This window comes from Manis javanica, chromosome 8 (genome assembly GCF_040802235.1).
Source record: "Manis javanica isolate MJ-LG chromosome 8, MJ_LKY, whole genome shotgun sequence".
Classification (NCBI taxonomy): Eukaryota; Metazoa; Chordata; class Mammalia; order Pholidota; family Manidae; genus Manis; species Manis javanica.
In genome coordinates this window covers 106,329,500-106,351,168 of record NC_133163.1, presented here as the reverse complement: position 1 = coordinate 106,351,168, position 21,669 = coordinate 106,329,500, and the positions used below count along the sequence as shown (strand labels likewise).

The 21,669-nt window shown below is 36.1% G+C and overlaps 1 protein-coding gene and 1 long non-coding RNA gene across 6 annotated transcripts in view; one reads left to right on the top strand and one right to left on the bottom strand.

The window, feature by feature from the left end:
* ZNF280D (zinc finger protein 280D) overlaps positions 1 to 21,669 on the top strand; it is a 296,039-nt gene that overhangs the window by 35,611 nt on the left and 238,759 nt on the right. The window lies entirely within an intron of this gene.
* Positions 15,353 to 21,669, bottom strand: part of LOC108407909 (uncharacterized) — a 120,333-nt gene continuing 114,016 nt past the window's right edge. For all 4 annotated transcript variants that reach the window (XR_012120707.1, XR_012120709.1, XR_012120708.1 and 1 more), the window contains one exon: positions 15,353 to 21,653. This is a non-coding gene — a long non-coding RNA (uncharacterized lncRNA). The remainder of the gene's footprint in view (positions 21,654 to 21,669) is intronic.

Genomic DNA, 21,669 nt, shown 5'->3' with positions numbered 1-21,669 from the left:
TGAGACATAAAGATAGCTCTCCTTGGAGGTTTTGGGAAAGTTTTCCTTCCTGATAAAAATAGATACATGAAGAGAAAACCCTGGCTATTTGTACTTGTCTTTGGATATTTCCTGTGAGCATGTTAACAATGTGGTGCTTGGAACTATGTAGCTATCTTGTGACTCTTAGGGAAAGCTATGAGAATCATAGAAATGCCAGCCCAAAGCCTTGCACTGTGGAAGGTTATACCCTGCTTTAAAATTATATAATTCAAGACTTTTTAATTATTTCATTTTCTTTCAGTTGGGCATCCTGCTACTTACAAATGAAATTACTCTGACTGGTAAAGCTTTATGAGTAATGAAAAGAGTTTCAACTCTGGAGTTAAACAGCTTGGATTCAAATCTTGGGCTACTCATTATTAGACCATAATTATTTACTTAATTGTCAAAACCTTAGTTTTCCCATTTGTAAAATAGGGGTAATAATATAGTTTTTATCTTATATGGTTGTAGTGTGAAGATTAAATATATGTAGAGTTTGACACAGTACCTTCAGTAAAAGCATAATAAATACTATTAATAATTATATTAACATTAATTTACACAGATAGGAGAGAATATATATTACTTTAAGTGATGAAAATACTGTTATGTATGATAGCAATCATTTTATAAAGGTGTATATTCCTAGAAAAAGTCTGACATATATCAATTAATATTAATAATAATTATTATTTTCTTTGGGTGTTAGAGTAACTGATAATTTTAATTCTGTTCTTTATATATTATATAAATACCTGCAGAGTACATTTGGAAGAAAGAGTGAGAAATATGGATGAGTACAAAGTAAAAGGGGGAACTAATTCCAAAAAGGGAGTGTCAACATTGTTGAATGCTTCTGAGGAATGGCCCATTAGATATGGAAGTGCTCATTGAATTTCACATTATGGAGTCACCTTAGAGAGAGTTGTGTCAACTGAGAGCAGAGTATAGGGGAACTGACAAATCCTGAATTAAGAAATGGCTTGAGAAATGAGGAAATGGAGAAGGTGAATGTATATTAATCTTCTGAAAACTTAGCTGTGAAAAAGAGAGATGGGAATGTTTTGGAAAAAAGGCAAGAGAGAGGGAGAGACTTCAGCTATCAAAATAAGGAAGAGCAGCTAAGGCCAGAGGCCCCTTGGAGACAGAAGAAAATGTTATCCAGTTGTATTTGTGTGCGAAAAAAATATCCCAAGCGAGAATTTTCACCACTTCACTCAGTGTTGAGTGTTCCACTCTCTTGAAGGTAGATTTTGAACAAAATTCCATAATTTTGATATAATAAAAAATTAACATTTCCCATTATTGTCAGTGATTTACTCTCTTAGAAATAATTATCTCAAGTTCAGAAAGATGTTCTTTTATATTATTTTCTAAAAATGTAAAAAATATTAATCCATAATCCATCTGGAATTGATTTTTGTGTGTGGTAGAGATTTTGTATTATCTTTGTCCATTGGTATTCAGTGGGTACCTCTATCATGTGAAAGGTACACAGGAGCCAGCTCATAGTGATTTTTTAAAGCTGATTGTTAGCAATTCTCCCCAATTCTGCATTCACTGAAGTCACAGTGGTAGCTAGAAAATAGCCAGATGTGTAGTATTTGTACCATGAAAATCAATGAACAACTATAAACCAAGGATGTTTTGGCTGGAGAGAGTGATGAATTGCTTTATTTTTTATTTTTTATTTTGATATCATTAATGTACAATTACTTGAACAACGTTATGGTTACTAGACTCCCCCATTATCAAGTCCCCCCAACATACCCCACTACAGTCACTGTCTATCAGCATAGTAACTACTTGTCTTCTCTGTGTATACTGCTTTTCCCATGTCCCCCAATCCCTACGTTATCTGTGCTAATCGTAATGCCCCATTTCCCCCCTTATCTCTCCATTCCCACCCTCCCCAGTCGCTTTCCTTTTGGTAACTGTTAGTCCATTCTTGGGTTCTGTGATTCTGCTGCTGTTTTTTTCCATCAGTTTTTGCTTTGTTGTTATACTACACAGATAAGCGAAATCATTTGATACTTGTTTTTCTCTTCCTGGCTTATTTCACTGAGCATAATACCCTCTAGCTCCATCCATGTCGTTACAAATGGTAGGATTTGTTTTCTTCTTATGACTGAATAATATTCCATTGTGTATATGTACCACCTCTTTTTTATCCATTCATCTACTGATGGACAGTTAGGTTACTTCCATTTCTTGGCTATTGTAAATAGTGCTGTGATAAACATAGGGGTGCACATGTCTTTTTCAAACTGGGCTGCTGCATTCTTAGGGTAAATTCCTAGGAGTGGAATTCCTGGGTCAAATGGTACTTCTATTTTGAGTTTTCTGAGAAACCTCCATACTGCTTTCCACAATGGTTGAACTAGTTTACATTCCTACCAGCAGTGTAGGAGGGTTCCCCTTTCTCCATGTCATCGCCAACATTTATTGTTGTTCGTCTTTTGGATGTTGGCCATTCTTACTGGTGTGAGGTGATATCTCATTGTGGTTTTAATTTGCATTTCTCTGATGACTGGCCATGTGGAGCATCTTTTCATGTGTCTGTTAGCCATCTGAATTTCTTCTTTAGAGAAGTGTCTGTTCAGCTCCTCTGCCCATTTTTAATTGGCTTATTTGCTTTTTGTTTGTTGAGGTGTGTGAGCTCTTTATATATTTTGGATGTCAACTGCTTATTAGATATGTTATTTATGAATATATTCTCCCATACTGTAGGATACCTTTTTGTTTTACTGATGGTATCCTTTGCTATACAGAAGCTTTTTAGTTTGATATAGTCCCACTTGTTCAGTTTTGCTTTTGTTTCCCCTTGCCCAGGGAGATATGTTCATGAAGAAGCTGCTCATGTTTATGTAGAATAGATTTTTGCGTATATTTTTTTCTAAGAGTTTTATGGTTTCATGACTTACACTCAGGTCTTTGATCCATTGTAAGTTTACTTTTATTTACAGGGTTAGACAATAATCCAGTTTCATTCTCTTACATGTAGCTCTCCAGGTTTGCCAACACCAGCTATTGAAGAGGCTGTCATTTCCCTGTTGTATATCCATGACTCCTTTATCGTATATTAATTGACCATATATGCTTAAGTTTATATCTAGACTCTCTGTTCTGTTCCACTGGTCTATGGATCTGTTCTTGTGCTGGTACCAAATTGTCATGATTATTGTGGCTTTGTACTAGAGCTCTAAGTCAGGGAGCTTAATTCCCCCTGCTTTATTCTTCCTTCTCAGGATTGCTTTGGCTGTTTGGGGTCTTTTGTCATTCCATATGAATTTTAGAACTATTTGCTCTAGTTCATTGAAGAATCCTGTAGGTATTTTGATAGGGATTGCATTTAGATTGCTTTAGGCAGGGTGGCCATTTTAACTATATTAATTCTTCCTAGCCAAGAGCATGGGATGAACTTCCATTTATTAGTGTCCTCTTTAATTTCTCTTAAGAGTGTCCCATAGTTTTCAGGGCTAATAGGTATTACACTTCCTTGGTTAGGTTTATTCCTCAGTATTTTATTCTTTTTAATGCAATTGTGAATGGAATTGTATTCCTGATTTCTCTCTTTTTTTTTTTGAGAGGGCATCTCTCATATTTATTGATCAAGTGGTTGTTAACAACAATAAAATTCTGTATAGGGGACTCAATGCACAATCATTAATCAACCCCAAGCCTAATTCTCAACAGTCTCCAATCTTCTGAAGCATAACAAACAAGCTCTTACATGGTGAACAAGTTCTTACATGGTGAACAGTGTAAGGGCAGTCATATCACAGAAACTTTCAGTTTCGATCATGCATCATGAACTATAAACAATCAAGTTAGAAATGATTATTTGTTTGATTTTTATACTTGATTTATATGTGAATCCCACATTTCTCTCTTATTATTATTATTATTTTTAATAAAATGCTGAAGTGGTAGGTAGATGCAAGATAAAGGTAGAAAACATAATTTAGTGCTGTAAGAGGGCAAATGTAGATGATCAGGTGTGTGCCTATAGACTAAGTATTAATCCAAGCTAGACAAGGGCAACAAAACATCCACGGATGCAGAAGATTTCTCTCAAAACAGGTGGGTGAGGTTCTAAGCCTCACCTCTGTTGATCCCTAATTTCTCACCTGATGCCCACCCCCCACTGCAACTGTGCCTGTCTTAGGTTGTTTCTCCCTTGAGGAATCTTACCCATCTCTGGCTAACCAGTCATCTTCCGGGGCCATACAGGGAAATGTAAAGTTGGTAAGTGAGAGAGAAGCAATATTCTTTGAAAAGGTTAGCTTTTTACTTCTTTGCAGATATATGCCCTGTGGGTTTTATGCCCAGCATTTGTCTTGAGGTATCTTTACCACTTGGAAGAATTATGATACTCAGTAATTTTCAATATGAGGCATGAATTCTACTAAAGGGTTGTAATTAGGAAGGAAGAAGAAAAGCTATAGAAGTAGCAGATGGAAGAAAACATGGGAAGATTGATTATTTCTTTGACATATCTTCTTGTAGAGTAACATAAGCATGCATAGATTTTAAACTACTAATTAAATTGCATACACACATTAACATAATAGGAATACAGCTACATAATAAAAGCAGACCTACAATTACCAGCCATCTCCAGTGAAACCAAGAAAACCAGTTATGTACCCTAGGCATTTGCGAAAACTTATCAATGATATGATGGATATTGTCTAACTGAGTTTGAATAGTTTGAGAAAAATCAGACAAATTAAAACACATTCCTGGGAACTGTTCACATCCCATATGTTCTTTTCACAGTAGATAGTCTATAGTCACATGATTTTGGAGCACTGCAACTTGTACTTCTCCTAATTCTTGGTTGAGTTCTGACAGTATAGATCCAGTCAAATTTGTTGTTTTACTGTATGCACAGGCCAGCTTACATATCTCCTTCTTCATTCCAATGGCAAGTCCAGGAGCCGGTGGGATGAATGCAGCTACCTCTGCAACAGCACCAGGATCTTTGTTGAAGTTTTTTGATGATCATCTTCTGGAATAACTCTTCCAGAGGATGTTGATGTTGGAAGTTCTTCTTCATATCATATCTTAATTTGTTTTCTGGGTAGCCAAATTAGGCTTTGATCCTCTGTATAAACACAAACAAACCCTTTGCCCACACTTTGATATGACCTTTATACCATTGTGAAGAACCTATTGGAGATCACCACACAGGTACTGCTTTTCTTTTTTTTAAGAGAAAGGAATATTATCAGCAGAATGTACTTCCATAGCTGATCATCAGACACCCTTTAAAAGATCAAAATTAAGGATATGTAAAGCATCCATTAATCTTTGATTTGCAGTTAGTTTTATCCTATCAGGGAGTAATCCCCTTTTCTTTCTCTCTCTTTTTTTATTATCATTAATCTACAAGTACATGAAGAATATTATGTTTACTAGGCTCTCCCCTATACCAAGTCCCCCCAACAAACCCCATTACAGTCACTGTCCATCAGCATAGCAAAATGTTGTAGAATCACTACTTGTCTTCTCTGTGTTGCACAGCCCTCCCCTTTCTCCCACCCCCCACGTTATACATGCTAATCATAATACCCCCTTTCTTCTTCTTCCCCTTATCCCTCCTTACCCACCCATCCTCCCCAGTCCCTTTCCCTTTGGTACCTGTTAGTCCATTCTTGGGTTCTGTGATTCTGCTGCTGTTTTGTTCCTTCAGTTTTTCCTTTGTTCTTATACTCCACAGATGAGTGAAATCATTTGGTTTTTATCTTTCTCTGCTTGGCTTATTTCACTGAGCATAATACTCTCTAGCTCCATCCATGTTGCTGCAAATGGTAGGATTTGTTTTCTTCTTATGGCTGAATAATATTCCATTGTGTATATTTAACACATCTTCTTTATCCATTCATCTACTGATGGACACTTAGGTTGCTTCCAATTCTTGGCTACTGTAAATAATGCTGTGACAAACATAGGGGTGCATCTGTCTTTTTCAAACTGGAGTGCTGCATTCTTAGGGTAAATTCCTAGGAGTGGAATTCCTGGGTAAAATGGTAAGTCTATTTTGAGCATTCATCAGGGATATTGGTCTGTAATTTTCTTTTTTGGTGGAATCTTTGCCAGGTTTTGGTATTAGGGTGATGTTGGATTCATAGAATGAGTTTGGGAGTACTCCCTCATCTTCTATTTTTTGGAAAACTTTAAGGAGAATAGGTATTATGTCTTCTCTGTATGTCTGATAAAATTCCGAGGTAAATCCGTCTGGTCCGGGGGTTTTGTTCTTGGGTAGTTTTTTGATTACTGTTTCAATTTTTTTGCTCGTAATTGGTTTGTTTAACTTTTGTGTTTCTTTCTTGGTCAGTCTTGAATGGTTGTATTTTTCTAGGAAGTTGTCCATTTCTTCTAGGTTTTCCAGCTTCTTAGCATATAGGTTTTCATAGTAGTCTTTAATAATTCTTTGTATTTCTGTGGAGTCTGTTGTGATATTTCCATTCTCATTTCTGATTCTGTTTATGTGTGTTGATTCTCTTTTTGTCTTAATAAGTTTGGCTAGAGGCATATCTATTTTGTTTATTTTCTCAAAGAACCAGATCTTGGTTTCATTGATTTTTTTCTACTGTTTCTATTGTTTTATTCTTCTCAACTTTGTTTATTGCTTCCCTGATCTTCATTATGTCCCTCCTTCTGGTGAGTTGAGGCCTCATTTGTTCTTCTTTTTCCAGTTTCAATAATTGTGATGTTAGACTATTCATTTGGGATTGTTCTTCCTTCTTTAAGAGTGCCTGGATCGCTATATACTTTCCTCCTACGACTGCTTTCGCTGCATCCCACAGAGGTTGGGGCTTTGTGTTGTTATTGTCATTTGTTTCCATATATTCCTTGATCTCTATTTTAAATTGTTCATTGATCCATTGATTATTTAGGAGCATGTTGTTAAGCCTCCATGTGTTTGTGAGCCTTTTTGTTTTCTTTGTAGAATTTATTTCTAATTTTATACCTTTGTGGTCTGAAAAGTTGGTTGGTAGGATTTCAATCTTTTGGAATTTACTGAGGCTCTTTTTGTGAGCTAGTATGTGGTCTATTCTGGAGAATGTTCAATGTACACTTGATAAGAATGTATATAATGTTGCTTTTGGATGTAGAGTTCTATAGATGTCTATTAGGTCCATCTGTTCTAGTGTGTTGTTCTAGAGTGCCTCTGTGTCCTTACTTATTTTCTGCCCGGTGGATCTGTCCTTTGTGGTGAGTGGCATGTTGAAGTCTCCTAAAATGAATGCTTTGCATTCTATTTCCCCCTTTAGTTCTGTTAGTATTTGTTTCGCATATGCTGGTGCTCCTGTGTTAGGTGCATATATATTTAGAATGGTTATATCCTCTTGTTGGACTGAGCCCTTTATCATTATGTAATGTTCTTCTTTATCTCTCGTTACTTTCTAATTTTGAAATCTATTTTGTCTGATATTAGTACTGCAATCCCTGCTTTCTTCTCTTTGTTGTTTGCCTGAAATATGTTTTTCCATCCCTTGACTTTTAGTCTGTGCATATCTTTGCTTTTGAGGTGAGTTTCTTATAAGCAGCATATAGATGGTTCTTGCTTTTTTATCCATTCTATTACTCTGTGTCTTTTCATTGGTGCATTTAGTTCATTTACATTTAAGATGACTATTGAAGGATATGTACTGATTGCCATTGCAGGCTTTAGATTCGTGGTTACCAAAGGTTCAAGGTTAGCTTCTTTAGTATCTTACTGCCTAACTTAGCTCACTTATTGAGCTGTTATATACAGTGTCTGGCGATTCTTTTCTTCTCTCCCTTCTTATTCCTCCTCCTCCATTCTTTATATGTTGGTTGTTTTATTCTGTGCTCTTTTGTGTTTCCTTTAACTGCTTTTAGTTGGTAGTTGATTTTATTTTTTGCTTTTAGTTAGTATTTGGTTGGTCTGCTTTCTTTGCTGTGATTTTATTTTCTCTGTTGACATCTGTTTAGTCTTAGGAGTGTTCCCATCTAGAACAGTCCCTCCAAAATACCCTGTAGAGGTGGTTTGTGGGAGGCAGATTCCCTCATCTTTTGCTTGTATGGGAATTGTTTTATCCCTCCTTCATATTTAAATGATAATCATGCTGGATATAGTATCCTTGGTTCAAGGCCCTTCTGTTTCATTGCATTAAATATATCATGCCATTCTCTTGTGGCCTGTAAGGTTTCTGTTGAGAAGTCTGATGATAGCCTGATTGGTTTTCCTTTATAGGTGACCTTTTTCTCTCTAGCTGCCTTTAAAACTCTTTCCTTGTCCTCGATCTTTGCCATTTTAATTATTATGTGTTTTGGTGTTGTCCTCCTTGTGTCCTTTTTGTTGGGGGTTCTGTGTATTTCCATGGTCTGTTTGATTATTTCCTCCCCCAGTGTGGGGAAGTTTTCAGCAATTATTTCTTCAAAGACACTTTCCATCCCTTTTTCTCTCTTCATCTTCTTCTGGTAGCCCTATAATACGGATATTGTTCCTTTTGGATTGGTCACACAGTTATCTTAATATTGTTTGATTCCTGGAGATCCTTTTATCTCTTTTTGTGTCAGCTTCTATGCATTCCTATTCTCTGGTTTTTATTCCATCATTGGCCTCTTGCATCTTATTCATTCTGCTATAAATCCTTCCAGAGTTTGTTTCACTTCTGTATTCTCCTTCCAGACGTCTATAATCTCCCTCCAGACTTCATCCCTTAGCTCTTGTATATTTCTCTGCATCTCCATCAGCATGTTTATGATTTTTATTTTGAATTCTTTTTCAGGAAGACTGGTTAGGTGTGTCTCCTTCTCAGGTGTTGTCTCTGTTATCTTGGTCTGCCTGAAATTTTGCCTTTTCATGGCGATAGAGATAGTTTGCAGAGCTGGCATGAATGACGGCTGGAAGAACTTCCCTTGTTGGTTTGTGGCCTTCCTCTCCTGGGAGAACAGTGACCTCTAGTGGATTGTGCTGGGCGGTTGCACACAGACGGGGCTTCTGATTCTTGCCTGGCTGCTATGGAGTTTATCTCCGCTGTTGCTGTGGCCTGCCTCAGGCCACTACTCCGATATGGTGGAGCTGTGTTGGAGGGGGAACGGCCGGGAGGCTATTTATCTCCGTGAGGGGTCTCCATGCTCCCTGCTGCTCAGGGGGTTAGAGTGTCCAGAGTTTCCCAGATTCCCTGCTGCTGGACTAAGTGTCCCAGGATGCTTCTGTCCATCTTTGGGGTCCTTGTCCTTTAACACTTCCATAAAGCACTCACTTTTCTTTGTCCCCAGGGCACTGGCTGTGGCGACCCGCTCACAGGTCTTACTGTCCTGTTTCCCTATTATCCAGGACCCCACGCATGCACTATGTCTGTGCTCTGGTGCGGATGGCTAGGGCTGGCTATTTAGCAGTCCTGGGCTTCCTCTCCCTCCCGACTCCAACTCCTCTCCTCCTTCTGGGAGCTGGGTTGAGGGGCGCTCAGATCCCGCTGGTCCGGGGCTCATATCTTACCCCCTTTGCAAGGTGCTGGGTTCTCGCAGGTGTGGATGTGGTCTGGATGTTTTCCTGTGTCTTCTGGACTCTCTTTTAGGAAGAGTTGTCTTTGTTGTATTTTCAAAAATATATGTGGTTTTGGGAGGAGATTTCCACTGCTCTACTCACACCTCCATCTTGGCTCTGCCTCTTCTGATTTATCTTTCTGACAGTTCATCATTAGTGTATAGGAATGCAACAGATTTCTGTGTATTAATTTTTTATCCTGCAACTTTGCTGAATTCAAATATGAGATCTAATAATTTTGGAGTGGATTTTTTAGGGTTTTTTATGTACTATATCATGTCATCTGTGAACAGGTACAGTTTGACTTCTTCCTTGCCTATCTGGATGCCTTTTATTCTTTGTGTTGTCTGATTGACATGACTAGGACCTCCAGAACTATCTTGAAGAAAAGTGGAGGGAGTGGAAATCCTTGTCTTCTTCCTGATCATAAAGAAAAACTTTTGGCTTCTCGCTATTAAGTATAATGTTGACTGGGGGTTTTTCATACATGGCCTTTATTATGTTTAGGTGCTTGCCCTCTATACCCATTTTGTTGAGTTTTTATCATGAATGGATATTGAGTTTTGTCAAATGCTTTTCCAACACCTATGGAGATGATCATGTGGTTTTTATCCTTTTTGTTAATGTAGTGTATGATATTGATGGATTTTCGAATGTTGTACCATACTTGCATCCCTGGGATGAATCCCACTTGACCATGATGGATGATCTTTTTGATATATTTTTGAATTTGGTTTGCTTATATTTTGTTGAGTGTTTTTGCATCTATGTTCATCAGGGATATTGGTCTGTAATTTTCTTTTTTTGTGGTGTCTTTGCCTGGTTTTGGTATTAGAGTGATGTTGGCCTCGTAGAATGAGTTTGGGAGTATTCCTCCTGTTCTACTTTTTGGAAAACTTTAATAAGGAGCATGGGTATTACGTCTTCTCTAAATGTTTGATAAAATTCAGCGGTGAAACCATCTGATCCTGGTGTTTTGTTCTTAGGTAGTTTTTTGTTTACCAAATCAATTTCTTTGCTGGTTGTTGGTCTATTGAGATTTTCTGTTTCTTTCTGGATCAGCCTTGGAAGGTTGTATTTTTCTGGAAAGTTGTCCATTTCTTCTAGGTTTTCCAGTTTGTTACCATATAATTTTTCATAGTATTCTCTCATAATTCTTTGTGTTTCTGTGTTGTCTGTAGTAATTTTTCCTTTCTCATTTCTGATTCTGTTTATGTGTGTAGACTCTCTTTTTTAAATTGATAAATCTGGCTAGGGTTTTATCTATTTTATTTATTTTCTCAAAGAACCAGCTCATGCTTTCATTAATTTTTTCTATTGTTTTGTTCTTCTCAAATTTATTTATGTCTGATTTAATCTGTATTATATCCCTCCTTCTACTGACTTTGGGCCTCATTTGTTCTTCCTTTTCTAGTTTCATTAATTGTGAGTTTAGACTGTTCATTTGGGATTGTTCTTCTTTCCTGAGATAGGCCTGTGTTGCAATATATTTCTTAGCATGGCCTTGGCTGCATCCCACTGATTTTTGTGTTGTTGAATCATTATTGTCATTTGTCTCCATATATTGCTTGATCTCTGGTTTTATTTGGTCATTGATCTATTGGTTATTTAGGAGCATGTTGTTAAGCCTCCATGTGTTGTAGGCTTTTTTGTTTTCTTTGTGTAATTTATTTTTAGTTTCATACCTTTGTGATCTGAGAAGCTGGGTGGTAGAATTTCAATCTTTTTGAATTTACTGAGGTTCTTTTTGTGGCCTAGCATATGATCTATTCTTGAAAATATTCCATGTGCACTTGAAGAGAATGTGTATCCTGTTGCTTTTGGATGAAGTGTTCTGTAGATGTCTGTTAGGTCCATCTGTTCTAATATGTTGTTCAGTGCCTCTGTCTCTTGACTTATTTTCTTTCTTGTTGATCTGTCCTTTGGAGTGAGTCTTGTGTTGACGTCTCCTAAAATGAATGCATTGCATTCTATTTTCCCCTTTAATTCTGTTAGTAGTTGTTTCACGTATGTAGGTGGTCCTGTGTTGGGTGTATATATATTTATAAACATTATATCCTCTTGTTGAACTGACCCCTTTATCATTATGTAATGTCCTTCTTTGTCTCTTGTTACTTTCTTTGTTCTGAATTCTATTTTGTCTTATACAAGTACTACAACTCCTGCTTTGTTCTCCCTGTTAGTTGCATGAAATATCTTTTCCATCCCTTTACTTTCAGTCTGTGTATGTTTTTGGGTTTGAAGTGAGTCTCTTTTAGCCAGCATATAGACAGATCTTGTTTTTTAATCCATTCAGTGAGTCTATGTCTTTCAATTGGTACATTCATACTATTTACATTTAGGGTGATTATCAATAGGTATGTACTTATTGCCATTGCAGGCTTTAGATTTGTGGTTACCAAAAGTTCAAGGGTAATTCCTTTACTATCTAACAGTCTAATTTAACTCACTTCGTGTGGTATTACAGACACAACCTAAAGGTTCTCTGTTTTTTCCCCTCCTTTTTCTTCCTCTTCCATTCTTTGTATGTTATGAATCATATTCTGTATACTTTGTCTATCCCTTGGGTGACATCTTTTTAGCCTTAGGAATAGTTCCACCTATAGGCGTCCCTCCAAAATGCACTGTAGAGGCAGTTTGTGGGTAAATTCTCTCAACTTTTTCTTATCTGAAAATTGTTTAATCCCTCCTTCGAATTTAAATGATAATGTTGCCAGGTGTAGTATTCTTGGTTCAAGGCCCTTCTGCTTCATTGCATTCAATATATTTGCCACTCCCTTCTCGCTTGTAAGGTTTCTGATGAGAAGTCTGATGATAGCCTGATGGGTTTTCCTTTGTATGTGATCTTTTTTCTCTCTCTAGCTGCTTTTAAAAGTTTGTCTTTATCCTTGATCTTTGCCACTTTAATTATTATATGTCTTGATGTTGTCTTCTTTGGGTCCCTTGTGTTGGGAGTTCTGTGCACCTCCATGGCTTGAGAGACTATCTCCTTCCCCATATTGGGGAAGTTTTCAGCAATTACCTCCTCAATGACACTTTCTATTCCTTTTTCTCTCTTCTTCTTCTTCTGGTACCTCTGTAATACAAATATTTTTCCATTTGGATTGGTCACACAGTTCTCTCAATATTCTTTCAATCTTACAGATTCTTTTTTTTCTTTGTGCCTCAGCTTTTTTGTATTCCTCTTCTCTAATCTCTGTTCTATTTACTGTCTCTTCTACTATGTCTAATCTGCTTTTAAATCCCTCTATTATATGTTTCATTTCAGATATGGAATTTCTTAATGATTGTATCTCTGACTTAAATTCATTCCTGAGTTCTTAATATTTTTTTGTACCTTCATAAGAATGTTTATGATTTTTATTTTGAACTCTCAGGCAGATTTGTGAGCTCAGTTTCATTTGACCCTTTTTCTGGGGTTTGTGAGATTTTGGTCTGAACCATGTTCTTTTGACTTTTCATATTTCTGTGTGGTGCCCATTAATGCACAGGTGCTCCAATCACTGGAGCTGCTCAGCACCTAGAGTGAGGTTGGTGGTTTTAGGGGAGCAGAGCTGGTTCCTGAGGGAAGGAAAGATCTGTTTCCTGATTCCCATCTGTGGTGCCTCTCTCTGGTGTGAGAGCCAGTGGGCCAAGTACACAGGTGTAAGCCTCTGTGCTTTGCATCTCTGGCTGTTGTAGGTGGGGCCTCCCTCAGGCTAGCCTGATGCCAGCACAGTAACTGTAGTTTTGTGATCCAGTGTTGGCAGAGTAGGAGGAAGGTGCAGCAGGCTGTGCATCACAGTTGGGGGGGAGATGGCTTGGAGCTGAGCAGGCAGCCAGGGGGATGGGGCTCCTGAAGCTTCTCAAAGTCCCAACCAGCTGTCTGGGCAAAGCATGCCCAGACAACCTTGTCTGGCTTTCCCCTCCCCTGCAGAGCAAACTCTGTGTAAACCCCGCTCCTTCAGCAGCCCTCTTGCTGCTAGGAAACCTCTCAGACTGCTTGCCTTTCCCTTGTCCCAGAGCAGCCGGGTGGGGATCCCCTCCTCCACAAATGGCCAGAATCCGTCTCTCAAGCACTCCACCTGTCTGAGCTCCCCAATGTCCAGGGCACCACACAGTGTAAGTTTCTGCTCCCAAAGCAGACCTCCAGGGCTGGGTGTTCAACAGTTCTAGGCTTCCACCCCCTCCCCCACTCAGTTTCTCTTCCTCGTGCAGGTGGGCTGGGGTGGGAGAAGGGCTCGGGTGCCGCCGGATTAAGGCTTTTGTACATTATGCTGTTTTGTGTGATCTGCTCTGTTTGTGAGGTCTGTGTGCAGTCTGGTTCATCCTTCTTTCTTGTTGTTGTTTTAGGGTTAGTTGTATTAATTAACTACTTTTTCATACTATCTGTAGTTTTGGGAGGAATTCTCTGTCTCACCACTCATGTTGCCATCTTGAATCTCCTGAATCACTTAAAAAAATTCCAGATATGCAGTACTAATATTTTAGTTTTCTTGTCATACCTTTGCTTGAATTTGGTATCAAAATTAAGCCATCATTATAATTAACTTGTAGTTATTTTTTCTATTCTCTGTACTACTTTGATTAAAATTGAAATGAACTCTTCCTAGTAAACCTTGCTGGTAAGCCACTTGGGCCTGGTGTGTTTCATGTGTGTGTCTCTGTGTCTATGAAAAGCTTTAAGATACTGAAGATAATTCATTTTCTGAATTGGTTTTAAGTTAATTCTTAATTTTCTATTTTTGTTTCATTTTCCTATTTTTTCTTGAGTCTGTTCCCTAAGAAATTGTCCTCTTCAGTTGAACTTATAGGCACAAAAACGTTCTTAATATTGTTATATTTCTAATTTATGGTATATCACTACTTATTTTCTTTTTGATATTCCCAGTACATTAACTTGTGATTCCTTTTTTTTTTTTTATCAGTTTTTGTGAATTTTATTGGTGTTCTCAAAAACAACTCTTTTCTTTGTTGATGCTCTTTGGTATATATTTGTTTTCTGTCTCACTATGTTATTATTTTCTCACTTGTAATATCTTTGGTTTGTTGCTCTTTTTATGATGTTTTAAGTTGTACTTATGTCATTAATTTTCAGCTTTTTTTCCTAAGATTTCTATAATTCTAGTACTGTAAGTTTTCATGTATATTATTTTTGTTATCATTTCCATTTTCTGCCTTTCATCATATTTTTTAGTCCATGAATAAAGAAATATTTTGATATTTCTAAATGTACATTTTTTTGAAAATACATTGATGATTAAATTATGATAACTAGAATTGTAGTCAGAACATGCCTTATATCATACTGTCTAGTTCACTGAAATTTATTGAGATTTGCTTTATTTCCTAATACACAATTTTCATAAATACCCCATATGTATTAAAGAGGTTATATTTTTGCCATTATTAGGTATAATGTTCTATAAATGTATTAAATCAAACTTTTTCAAGTATTCTTTATCCTTACTGAATTTTTGATGTGCTTGATCTATCAATTATTAGAAATTTATTAATATCTCTCACTTTGATAGTGGAATTGTCAGTTTCTTGTGATTTTGTTTTTGCTTTCTATATTTTTTCTTTGATGTTGAAGTATCATTGATATATAATCTTCAAACATATAACAGTGATTTAACAGTTACCCATATTATTAAATCCCCACACCCACTAGTGTGGTTACTATATGTCAACATAGAAAGATGTTACAGAGTCACTGACTATATTCTCCATGTTGTACTACTATCCCCATGATCAACTTATCATTATGAATTTTGTACCCCTTTATCCCCCTCACCCTCCCCTACCACCCACCCCAACCTCTCCCCCATGGTAACCACCAGTCACTTCTCAGTGTCTATAGACTTTACTAATGTACTGTCCCTTCTGTTTTGCTTTGTTTTGATTTTCCACAAATAAGTGAAATCATATGATATTTGTCTTTTTCCACCTGGCCTATTTCACCGAGTATAATACCCTCTAGATCCATCCATGTTGTTGCAAATGACAGGACTTGTTTTCTCTTCAGGGATGAATAATATTCCATTGTGTATATGTACCACCTCTTCTTTATCCACTTTGGTTGCTTCTGTTTTGGCTATTGCAAACAGTGTGTCAATAAACATAGGGGTGCATAAATCTTTTCAAATCATGGATTTTGTTTTCTTTGGGTAAATTCCTAGGAGTGGAATTACTAGGTCAAATGATATTTCAATTTTTAGTTTTTTGAGGAACTTCCATACTGTTTCCCACAGTGGTTGCACCTATTTTCAGTCCCTACAACAGTGTAGGAGGGTTTCTATTTCTTCAGACCCTCACCAGCATTTGTTACTTGTCTTCTGGATAGTGGCCATCCTAACTAGTGTGAGGTGATATCTCATTATGGTTTTAATTTGCATTTCCCTGATGATTAGCAATGTGGAGCATCTTTTCATGTGCCTGCTGCCCATTTGTATTTCTTCTTCGGAGAAGTGTCTGTTCAGGTCCTCTGCCCATTTTTTTACTGAGTAATTTTTTTTGGGGGTGTTGAGGCATATGAGTTCTTTCTATATTTTGGATGTTAACCCCTTATCAGATGAGTCATTTACGAATATTTTCTGCTATACTATAGGATGCCTTTTTGTTCTGCTAATGGTGTCATTTGCTGTACAAAAGCTTTTTAGTTTGATGTAGTCTGATTTTGTTCATTTTTACTTTTGTTTCCTTTGCCTGAGGAGATGTGTTCAGAAATAAGTTGCTCCTGTTTATATTCAAGAGGTTTTTGCCTGTTTTCTTCAATGAGTTTTATGGTTTAATGACTTACATTCAGCTCTTTGATCCATTTTGAGTTTACTTTTGTGTATGGAGTTAGACAGTAATCCAGTTTCATTCTCTTATATGTAGCTGTCCAGTTTTGCCAACACCACTTGTTGAAGTGGTTGTCTTTATCTATTGTATATTCATAGCTCCTTTATCGTATATTAATTGACCACAGATGCATGGGTTTATATCTTGACTCTCTATTCTGTTCCATTAATCTATGGGTCTGTTCTTCTGCCAGGACCATACTGTTTTGATCACTGTAGCTTTCTAGTATAGCTTGAAGCCAGGGAGTATAATACCCCCAGCTTTGTTCTCCTTTCTCAGAATTACTTTGGTTATTCAGGGTCTTTTGTGGTTCCATATGAATTTTAGAATGATTTGTTCTAGTTCATTGAAAAGTGCTGTTGGTATTTTGATCAGGATTGCATTGAATTTGTAAATTGCTTTGGGCAGGATGGCCATTTTGACAATATTGATTCTTCTATCCATGAACATGGAATAGAATTCCATTTTTTTTTCTTCTTTAATTTTTTTTCATGAATGTCTTACAGTTTTCAGAGTACAGGTCTTTCACTTTCTTGGTCAGGTTTATTTCTAGGCATTTTATTCTTTTTGATACAATTGTAAGTGGCATTGTTTTCCTGATTTCTCTTTCTGATAGTTTGTTTTTAGTATATAGGAATGCAACGAATTTCTGTATATTAATTTTTTATCATGAAACTTTGCTGAATGCAGGTATTAGTTCAAATAATTTTTTTGTGTGTCTTTAGGGTTTTCTATGTATAATATCATGTCATCTGCAAATAGTGACAGTGTAACTTCTTCCTTACCAATTTGGATAATTTTTATCTCTGTGTTGTCTGACTTCTGTGACTAGAACCTCCAGCACTATGTTGAATAAAAGTGAAAGTGCACATCCTTGGTTCAGATTTTCTGTTTCTTCCTACATCAGTCTTGGAAGGTTGTATTTTTCTAGGAATTTGTCTGTTTCTTCTAGGCTGTCCAATTTTGGCATGTAATTTTTCATAGTATTCTCTAATAACTATTTATATTTCTGTATCCATTGTAACTATTCTTTCTTAATTTCTGATTTTGTTTATTTGTGTACTCTCTTTTTGATAAGCATGGCTAGACATTTATCTATTTTGCCTAATTTCTCAAAGAACCAGCTCTTGGTTTCATTTATTTATTTTTCTATTGCTTTCTTTTTCTCTATTTTATTTATTTCTGCTCTGATTTTTAGTATGTCTCTCCTTCTACTAACTTTGGGGTTTATTTGTTCTTTTTTCCAGCTTCTTTAATTGTGAGTTTAGACTGTGTATTTGGAATTGTTCTTATTTCTTGAGGCAGGCCTGTATTGCTATATACTTCCCTCTTAGAACTGCCTTGTGGTGTCCCACAAATTTTTGACTGTTGATTTGTCTCCATGTATTGCTTGATTTGTTTTAATTTGTTCATTGATCCATTGATTATTTAGAAATATGTAATTTAGCCTCCATGAGTTTGTAAGCTTTTTTTGTTTTCTTTGTGTAATTTATTTCTACTTATATACTATTGTGGTCTGAGAAGTTGCTTGATAAAACTTCTATCTTTTTGAATTTATAGAACAGATTCTGTTAAGTCCATCTGACATAATGTATTATTCAATGCCTCCATCTCCTTATTTATTTTCTGTCTGGATGATCTGTCCATTGATGTGAGTGGGATGTTAAAGTCTCCTAATATGATTGTGCTGCTATTTCTCCCTTTAGTTCTGTTAGTATTTGTTTTACATATTTGGGTGCTCTTATGTTGGGTGTATAGGTATTTACAATTGCTATATCCTCTTTTTTGACTGACTCATTTATCATTATGTAATGTCCTTCTTTGTCTCTTGTTACTTTATTTTAAAATATATTTTATCTAATGTGAGTACTGCTACTCCTGCTTTTTTCTCCCTATTGTTTGCATGAAATATCTTTCTCTATCCCTTTGCTTTTAGTCTGTGTATGTCTTTGGGTCTGCAATAACTCTCTCGTAGGCAGAGAACCACTTAGATCGGTCTTGTTTCTTTATCCATTCTGCCACTCCGTGTTTTTGTGCATTCCTTGACTGATTTTGTGTTTAGTTAGTTTTATTATTTTTGTTCTGTTTTAATTTCAAGCTTGCTTGGTAATTGATTTGTGTACTACCTTTACTGTGGGTTTATTTTCAGTGGTGAAAGCTATTTTGTTTTCTATGTCTTGAAGCTAAGTTACAAGTTTTCCCAATATTTTATTTCAAAAAAGACTCCTACATAAAAATTGAAGGAATAATTCAACAAATATCCATATATCTTTCACCTAGATTCACAGACTGTTCACATTTTGTGACATTTTGCTTTCTCTATTTCGGTATGACTATTTTGGAATTTAAGTTTTTTTTTTTTAAATAGAGGTGAAATTCATGTAACATAAAATTAACCATTTTAGAGTGTACAAAGTGGTCTTTAATAATTCACTATGGTTTGTAACCACTACTGTTATGTCATTCCAAAACATTGTCATCACCCCAAAAGAAAATCCTGTACTCATTGAGCAGTCACTCCCCATTCCCCCCTCCCTCCAGCCCCTGGGAACCACCAATCTGGTCTCTGTCTGTACAGATTTAGCTATTAGAGATCATTCATAAAAATGGAATCATATAATATATTACTTCTTGTATCTCGCATCTTTAAGTTCCTCTATATTATAGCATGTATTGGTACTCTGTCCCTTTTCATGGCTGAGTAATACTCCATTATATATGTATATGTGTTTCTACACACACACACAAACACACACACGCACACACACACACACCCCTCATTTTGTTTATCCACTCATCTGTTAATAGGCATTTGTACTGTTTCCATCTTTTGGCCATTGCCATTATTGCTGTAGTGAGTGTCAGAATCAGCATACAAGTATCTGTTTGAGTCCTTGTTTTCAGTTCTTTTCAGTATATACCTAGGAGTGTAATTGCTGGGTCATATGGTAATTATATGTTTAACTCTTTTAGGAACTGCTGTACTGTTTCCATAGTGGCTATGCCATTTTATATTCTCACTAGTAATATATAAGAGTTCCATTTTCTCCACATCCTTACCAACACTTGTTATTTTCTGCTTTTTTATTTATTATTATTACAGTTATCCTAGTAGGTGTGAAGTGGTATCTCATTGAGTTTCGATTTGCATTTCCCTAGGGACTAATGATGTAGAGCATTTTTCATGTGCTTGTCATTTGTATATTCTTTCTTAAAGAAATGTCTAACTCCTTTGCCCATTTTTAAATTAGGTTGTTCATTTTTTTGTCAAGTTGTAAGAGTTCTTTATATGTTTGAGATATCAGACTCTCTTCTATGAGTTTTATAGTTTTAGTTCTTACATTTAGGTCTGTGATCTATTTTGATCTTTTTATATGGTCTGAGATAGGAGTGCAACTTCATTCTTTTGTATGAGCATATCCGTTTGTTCCAATACAGTTCATGGAAAAGACTGTTCTTTCTCCCTGAATGGTTGTGGCACTCTTGCTGAAAATCAATTGGCCACAGATGTATGGGTTTATTTCTGGACTTGTAATTTCACTCCATTGGTAAACAGATCTATCTTCAAGCCAGTAATACCCTGTTTTGATTATTGTCTGTTTGTAGTAAACTTCTAATCAGGAAGTGTTAGATTGCTAATTCTGTTCCTTTTCAAGGTTGTTTTGAGATTTTGGGGCCCCTTGCAGTTCCATATGGAGGGCTGGCTTTTCTATTTTTGTAAAAAAGGCCATTGAAATTTTGGTAGGAATTTCCATGAATCTGTAGATTGCTTTGTGCAGTATCACTGTCTAACAATATTGTTTTCCAGTGCATGAACACGGATGTCTTTCCATTTATTTTGGCCTTTTATTTCTTTTTTTATACTTATCAAGGTACAAGTCTTTGATGTCCTTGGTTTAATTTACTTTGAGCTATTTTTGTTGTTTGGATGCTATTATAAATGGAGTTGTTTTCTTAATTTCCTTTTCAGAGTGTTTACTGATGGTATATAGCAATACAACTGATTTTTAAGTGTGGATCTTATCCTGTGACTTTGCTTAATTAGTTTATTAGCTCTATTAGTTCTTTTATGGATCTTCAATATAGAAGATCCTGTTATCTGCAAATTGGAATAGTTTTACTTCTTTCCAATTTGTATGCCTTTTCTTCCCCCTTGCCTAATTGCTCTGGCTAGAAATTGTAGTTCAGTACTGGGAAAAGTGAGCATCCTTTGAATCCAACAATTCATGTCTTCAATCATTTTGGAAATATGTTTAGATCTCCATTTTCCTATTCATCTTTCAATATTGGAGGTATTTATTTGTTAGACCTCACTCTGCTCTTTGTTCATCTTTATTACATACTTTATCTCTTTTAGCTTTCTATGCTGTATTTTTTGGTAAGTTCTTCCAAATTACTAATTATTTATTTAGTTCTGTCTAATCTGCTATTTAATTCACACACTGTGGTGGTCGAAAATTTTTTCAGTTTTTGTGTTTGTAAAATTTCTTATTGATTCTTTCATGACTCAATATTTTAGACTCTTCTTTGAGTATATTTTCTTTTTTCTTGAAATATATTAAACACGTTGATTTACATTCTGTATCAATATTTTTTTATAGGCGAAGCTTTTGTGAGTCTTATCCTGAAATTTCTTATGTTGACATTTGTCAAAGAATAACTTATATTTCATGTTTCATTATAATGTAGTATGGGTTTATGTTTCTTGAAATTTTATTAGTGGGATTTTTTTTGAGGCTTAAGATAAAGTTGAATTTCCTAAGAGGGATTTGTCTTAGTTTCTGCTAAATGTCGGGGGGCACCACCGATCTAGGACTAATTTGAAAGAAAATGTCTACTTGTGACCATTCAGATTCTATAAATTCTGTCACTAAACCCCTTCAAGGATGGCTGTATAGTCTTTATTATCAAGAATGACTTCATTTTTGCCTCCATTTATGGCCAAGACTGAGACGGACAATTTTCCTCAATGTTTTCCTCTGTGGGGTAGATTATTTTCTAGTTTACTCACAGAGAATATTGCGATTTTTAAATTTCTACTATATGTAAAGTCCAATATGATATCTTGCCTTCCTTGGTCCTGCATTATTTCTTGTCTACCATGTTCACTGCTTTTTAGAACTAAATCTCCATGTCACCAAAGATTAATGGGTACTCAAGAAAGAAGTAGGCTTCAGATCCCTTATATCTCTCTGGATTCATGATCCAATCCTTGTTGCTCTTTATTTTGCCTTCTGAGGATCTTTCTTGCATTCTTGATAAATCAGCAATGTATCTACAAAAAAAATATA